Genomic DNA, 7,126 nt, shown 5'->3' with positions numbered 1-7,126 from the left:
CTTCTTCTTCTTCTTCTTCTTCTTCTTCTTCTTCTTCTTCTTCTTCTTCTTCTTCTTCTTCTTCTTCTTCTTCTTTTTCTCCTCCTCCTCCTCCTCCTCCTCCTTCTTCTTTTTTGTCTTCTCCTCCTTCTCCTCCTCTTCCTCCTCCTCCTCCTCCTCCTCCTCCTTCTTCTTCTTCTTTTCTTGATCTTTCAGATGTGCTGTTGAACTGCAATCTGTGATCTCTCTAATGTCTTTATGAAGGCACTCAGAGCTATGAGTTTTTCCTCTTAGCACAGATTTCATTGTGTTCCATAATTTCCGCTATGTTGTACCTTCATTTTTACTAGATTCTTTAAAAAGTCTTTAATTTATTTCTTTATTTTTTCCCCTGACTAAGTTATCATTGAGTAGAGAGTTGTTCACCTTCCATGTGCATATGGGTATTCTGTTGTTTTTGTTGTTATTGAAGACCAGCCTTAGTCTGTGGTTGTTTGATAAAATGCCTGGAATTGTTTCAATCTTCCTGTATCAGTTGAATCTTGTTTTGTGTACAATTGTATGGTCATTTTTGGAGAAAGTACCTTGAGTTGCTGAGAAGAAGGTATATTCTTTTGTTTTAGGAGAAAATATGCTATAGATATCTCTTAAATTCATTTAGTTCATAACTTCTGTTAGTTTTACTGTGTCTCTGTCTAGTTTTTGGTTCTATGGTCTCTCCATTGATGACTGTAGGGTGTTGAAATCTTCCATTATTGTTGTGTGAGGTTCAGTGTGTGATTTCAGCTATATTAATGTTTCTCTTACAAATGTCAGTGCCTTTGCATTTGGAGCATTAGGTGTTCAGAATTTAGAGTTCATCTTGGTGGATTTTTCCTTTCATGAATATGAAGTGTAGTTTTCCATCATATTTTGATAACTTTTGGTTGAAGGTCTATTATATTGGATATAGGAATGGCTACTCCTGCTTATTTCTTGGCACCATTTCCTTCAAAAAATTATTTTCCAGGCATTTATTCTGAGTTAATGCCTATCTTTGTCATTGAGATATGTTTCCTGTATGCAGAAAAATGTTGGGTTCTGTTTACATATCTAATCTGTTAGTCTGTGTTACTGGGGAATTGAGTCTACCAATGTTGAGAGATATAAAGGACCAATGATCGTTGCTTCCTGTTATTTTTGTTGTTAGAGTTGGAATTATGTTTGCGTGGTTCTCTTAATTTGGGTTTGCTACGAGAAGATTAATTTCTTACTTTTTCTTGTGTGCAGTTTCCCTCCTTGTGTTGGAGTTTTTCTTCTATTATCTTCTGTAGGGATGGATTAGTGGAAAGTTATTCTTTAAATTTGGTGTTGTCCTAGACTATCTCGGTTTGCTCATCTTTGGTATTTGAGAATTTGCTGGGTATAGTGCCTGAGACTCTATCTTCTAACTCTTGTATTCTTTTGTGATACTTGCATATTTGACTTTCTTCTGTCTTCCCTAGGTTTTACCATTTTCAATATTTTCTCTGTTTGTGATTTTTTTATTGTTTCTATTGCCATTTTTTAAATCCTCAGTGGTTTTGTCTGAAAATATAGAATACTTCATAATTTGTGTGTCATCCTTGTGCATGGGCTATGTTAATCCTCACGGTATCATTCCAATTTTACTATAGTGCTGCTACAGTGAGCATGAGAAGTCCATTTTCTACCAGATAAGTTTGTGAACTCTAGGGTGGATTACTGAATTATAAGGAAAAGGAACCTTCTCTTATGGAATTATGCCACCGTGAGTGTGTGAAGCAATAACCGATAATATTTAATTTGTATATAATGATGTCAGAGAGTTTTGCTAATGAGAAAATAAAACAAAATACCTGAGATTAAATGTTTTACCATGCTATAAAGCAAATTTTTATTTTGAGCTTAAGTTTTATAGTATTTAAAGTTTAATAGAATGAATGTAATTATCAATACAACCTTTATCTAAACTTTTGATCTTCTGATTATGACAACATAAAATCTTCCTCAGAAGCATGGTTTTTCCAACTCTACATGTGAATGAAGTCTACTCATCCATAACAAAGTATGGAACTTTACACACATTTGTACTTCACTCTTTCTTTCCAACTGTTTCTTTTCAATCATATAAATTTCATCAAAATTTTGATTTTAATTCTAAGTGTTCTATGTTGACTTTTGTGTTATCTATATACATTTTGGTGAATTTTTATGCATTTTTATTTGCTATTTTTCATGTCATCTTCAACACATATGCCATTTTAAAAGACTATGAGTGAGTTCTGAAAACATACATATATAACATTGTACAGATGAAAAGGTTGCATTTAGCATTTGACAATATATATATGCATACACACACACACACATACACACACACACACACACACACACATATATATAAATAATATATATATATATATATGCATATATAAATGCATTTAGTAATAATTACTGAAAAAATAGACCCTGACTTTGAAAGAATAAAAGGTAGGGTATATGGGAGGGTTTTAAATGAAGGAAAAGAAAAAGAGAAATGATGTGATTATATTATAGTACTCAAAATAAAAGAAAAGATACAGTAAAAAATTAAACACTCTGACTGAGAGATGGAATCCTCCAACTCACTTTATGCATATGATGGGTCTCCACATAAATTACTTTTCCTTATTTAAAATAAGGTTCAACATTAGAAATAATGTGAATTTTTGTCTTTCACTTTTGTCCTATAAAGGATATATTGTATTTCCTTTTATTGATTTTTTTTTGTATTATGGTGGGTTATCTTTTCAACAGTTAATTCTCCAATCTCAGCAAAGGTTAAATGGTATTCTGGCATTACAGATTACAGTGTTAAATACATAGAGAATATGTTCCAAGTAGATTCATTTAAATGGATCAATTCTGATTTTTCTATAATTTATACTAATTACTCTATTGAGATTCACTTCCAACCAGTAATATATACACAACCCAATCATTTATGTAAACTAAGAACTCATTCATTTTTTCTTTTTATAAAATTAAAATGTTCTATATTACTAGAGTCTACAGTCTCCTTTTTCCCTTTTAAAAAGATTTATTTATTTATTTTACGTATGTGGGTACACTGTAACTGTACAGATGGTTGTGAACCTGCATGTGGTTGCTGTGAATTGAATTTTTAGAACCTCTGCTTGCTTGCTCTCGCCCAAAGATTTATTTATTACTATACATAAGTACATTCACTATAGCTGACTTCAGATGTACCAGAAGAGGGTATCAGATCTTGTAACAGGTGGTGTGGACCACCATGAGGTTGCTGGGACTTGAAATCAGGACCTTCAGAAAATCAGCCAGTGCTCTTATCTGCTGAATCATCTCTCTTCTTTCTTTTGGATGTTATTTGACTACAATTATGGATAGCATAACTAGTACCTATGTATATACTGTCAAAGCTGTTACTTCTTCAATTAGAGTAGTTAATAGTTATAGACTTAATGTGTTAATCCTATCACTCACAAAATGTAAGGATCTTGTTTTCTGGTACAATTGGTTTTCATACTGATATTTGCTGAAATTCTCATGCTTTTTTGAACTTATCAATCATCAGTTAGAGATTTTATCCTATTTTGTGTAGTACAACTATAGCTGCTACAACTGCCACCATAAGGAGGCAGGTTGGCCTGCTGAACGCTACTGGGTCAAGTTTCTTTGAGATGTAGGCTACTGGCTTTTTCCAAGGGCCCAGTATCTGTGTTACCACTCCCTTTGAAATCTCTTTGCTCTCCACTACAATCTGTTGGAAGGGCTTTGTGATCTCAGGAAGTCTAAGTGCTAGAGTTGACAAGAGAGCTAACTTAATTGTGTCAAAAGCAGCTTGCTTTTCCCCTTCCCAATGGAACATTTGGTTGTTTTTGGTCAGAGGTAATCATCTGGCACTTTATGCAAATTTCAGTATCCACACTGTAATATCCAAAATGAATTTAAGACCACCCAGTACCTTCCCCCTTCGAAAAGGACTTTCCAAACTACTAGCAGGCCAAGTACAGAGCTAGATAAGGAAGCTGGATGACTAAACAAATGTAAAAACATAGTTTTAGCAGTAAAAATGATTAAGCCTGAAACTGCCAAAATAATATTAGCTGTTCTCAGAGAAATAACCATAACAAAAATAACAGTTCTCAGAAGAATTCTCCTGACCCTCATCCCACACTGAATTCTGAGAAAGACCACAAACCACCCTGACCTTGCTGATAGCTGTAATGTTGATAGCTGTGATATTAATAATTGACCCATAAGTTCAAAATGTACTATTGCTTTGCTGACCAAATCATAATATCCCACCATGGTGGCAAGCAAAATGAATCACTAGGCCAGAAGTAGTCACTATACAAAGTAACCAATACCTGAAACGGTTACTTGCTACACCAATGAAAATAAGCCAACTACCCTGTTGCTCATATCCATTCCTTACAAAGGTATAAAAAATGTGTTCTTTCTTTGTTCTGGGTATCTCCTCTGGTCTGCATGCTGAGAGGGGAGTCCCCAACATGTTGGATCGATAAAATCCTCATGCAGTTTGCAGTGATGGTGGTCTCTGTGTTCTTTGTGAGTGAGTGTCTTTTGATGAACTCCAACAGCATGGGGTCTTTGGTGGGGGAATGTATAGTACGGTCTCCTTCCTGGCCAGGAAGAGCTATCTCTGCTCATCCTGCAGGTGATATCCCAGGTAGCTTACCCACCTCTGGCAGATCTAGGCCTTCTTTGCAGAGACCCAATGCCCTATCTTCCCAGTTCCTTTTACAATTGTTTAGTATCTTCCAGGCAATGTTCTCTGGTCTCAGTGGCAAGGAGGAGGTCATCTACATACTGCAAAAGAGTTACTTGTGAGTGTTTTTCTCAGAACTTGCATAGGTCCTGGTGGAGATCCTCCTCAAAGATGGTGGGTGAATTCTTATATCCTTGGGGAAGCTGAGTCTATGTCAATTGCCCAGCAAGCCCCTTTTCAGGATCTTTCCACTCAAAGGCAAAGTACTATTGGCTCTTTGGGGCCAGTGACAGGCAGAAAAAGGCATCCTTCAGATCCAAGACTGTGTACCAGTTCTTGGATAGTGGCAGAGAGCTCTATAAGGTACATGGGTTAGGCACAGTGGGATGCATATCTAAGATTAATTTGTTTACCTCTCTCAGATCTTGCATAGGGCAATAGTCCTGAGTACCAGGCTTCTTTACAGGCAACAGTGGTGTGTTCCAAGCAGATCAGCACTTGCACCGGCCCCCCAGTTTTAGCAGCCTGTCAATATGAGGCTTAATACCTTCTCACCATCCCCATGTCATCTGGTACTGATGTACAAAGATGGGATCAGTCTGGATCTTAAGCTCCACATATCTAGGGGCCTGCAGACATGCATGTCTTAGACCGACTAGTTCAGCCCATGAAAAGGGGAACTTTTCCAGCCACTGAGCATTATCCTCAGTCTTTTAGGTTTTGGTCTCAAACAATTTGTATTCATCCCCCAGTCTAATAGTAAAGTCTGGACAGGTTCCCAGTGGGCCAACTCAATTGAGTGACCATGTGAAGAAAGTGGATCTGAGCCCCAATCTTTGAGATCAAATCTCTCCTGAGCAAGGGATAGGGGAATACAGGGAAGAACATGAACAAGTGAGATACCCAGCCCATGCCAAGGTCCACAATTCTTTGGGTAGTCCATGAGATTTGTTTAATCCCAGTGGCCCATTGGACCCATGATTTTTTTTTCTTTTGCTGGATATTGGTCCATCAGATAGGAGGAGGACCAAGTGTTGGACCCCAGTATCCACCAAGAATTTGGGCAGGATACTCCTCCACTTTCAAGGTTACCCTGGGTTCAAGGAGGGGGTTTGAACACTGTCCTCCCTAGTTGCGGTCTTCCCCCAGGGCTAACACCTTCACCATTTGGGGGCTCTTTTCCCAAGGCCTGGGATTTCCTGCCCCTGGCTTCCATTTGTTGGGGCACTCTAGGGTCCAGTGGCCACTCTCCTTGCAATAAGCTCACTGGTCCTTTTCAAGGGGTTTTCTCTCTATTTCTTTGGTTGGGATCTCTCTTCTCTGCCTTCTCTAATTACTGTAGTCAAGATTCTATGTAAATTCCTTTCCTGTTGATCTTTTTTTCATCTCCCTTTCATCTTCTTCCTTTCTCTTTTTCTGTTCCTTCTCCTCTGTCTTCTAGTTGTAGTAGAATTTCTCAGCAACTTGCACTAAATCCCTCAATCCCTGGAGTCCCTCTAGCCTCTGAAGATTTTTCCTGATATCTCTAGTAGCCTGGCCTATTAAAGTCATAGTCACAGCAGCTTTGTGCTTCTTGCTGTTGTGGTCATAGTGTGTATATTGGAAAAACGCCTCTATGAGCCACTCTAGAAAAGACAGTACGTGACTCATCTGATACCTGTCTAACCTCAGTACCTTGCTCAAATTTGTGGGCCACTGAAATGCTGCCTTCATACCTGCCAACAGAGCTTGGCAGTAGACCTTATGGTGTTCCTTACCTTCTGCTGAATTAAAGTCTCAATCAGGTTGCATTAAAGGTAATCCTGATTCAGTGATTTTCCAAGTGAGCCTGTGTTTGAGAGCACACTTTTGGGCCTCATAGAGGATCCTTTCTCTCTCCTCAGTGGTAATGAGGTCCCTCATAAATTGTTGTATGTCATCTTAGAGAGCTGATGGCCAAACAGGACAGTTCAAAGATATTAATCAAACCTTTGGGATTATCTAAGAAAGGGGGATGCTGAGACTTCCAATTGTATAGGTCAGCAGAAGAGAATGGCCAATATTGAATAGCCTGTTTGCACTCATCATCTACAGGCCCATATGCCCTCAGTAGGAGAGCCAATATGGTATCAGGGAAGTTGGCTCTCTGACTTCAGGTCCCCATGGTGGGATATGGACGTTAGGGGTCTCTTCCCACTCCTCCCTTCAGTAAAGGGGAGTATAATGGCCTGGGTCCTGTATGGGCTGAGGATCATAGGGCCCGTGCTGGTACTGGCAGGGTAGTGGGGGCAAGGGTAGAGGGATATGGAGAAGGAGTGCCTAGGAGCAACAGGTCCGCTGTTGAAGGGTCTTGGCGAGTCAACTTCTTTTCAGGTTCAGATCCCTCCACTCATGTTTCCTTTTTACTGATGACCAGAA

At 38.6% G+C, this 7,126-nt stretch overlaps 1 non-coding gene across 1 annotated transcript; it reads right to left on the bottom strand.

Annotated features, from left to right (window-relative positions):
- Positions 1-1,547: 1,547 nt before the first annotated feature.
- LOC115063161 lies at positions 1,548-1,651 on the bottom strand. Its single transcript, XR_003843057.1, has one exon. It is a non-coding gene; the product is annotated as a U6 spliceosomal RNA (small nuclear RNA).
- Between the last annotated feature and the right edge of the window lie 5,475 nt (positions 1,652-7,126).

The sequence above is a fragment of the Mus pahari genome, chromosome X (genome assembly GCF_900095145.1).
Source record: "Mus pahari chromosome X, PAHARI_EIJ_v1.1, whole genome shotgun sequence".
NCBI lineage: Eukaryota > Metazoa > Chordata > Mammalia > Rodentia > Muridae > Mus > Mus pahari.
This window is presented reverse-complemented; position numbering and strand designations above follow the sequence as displayed.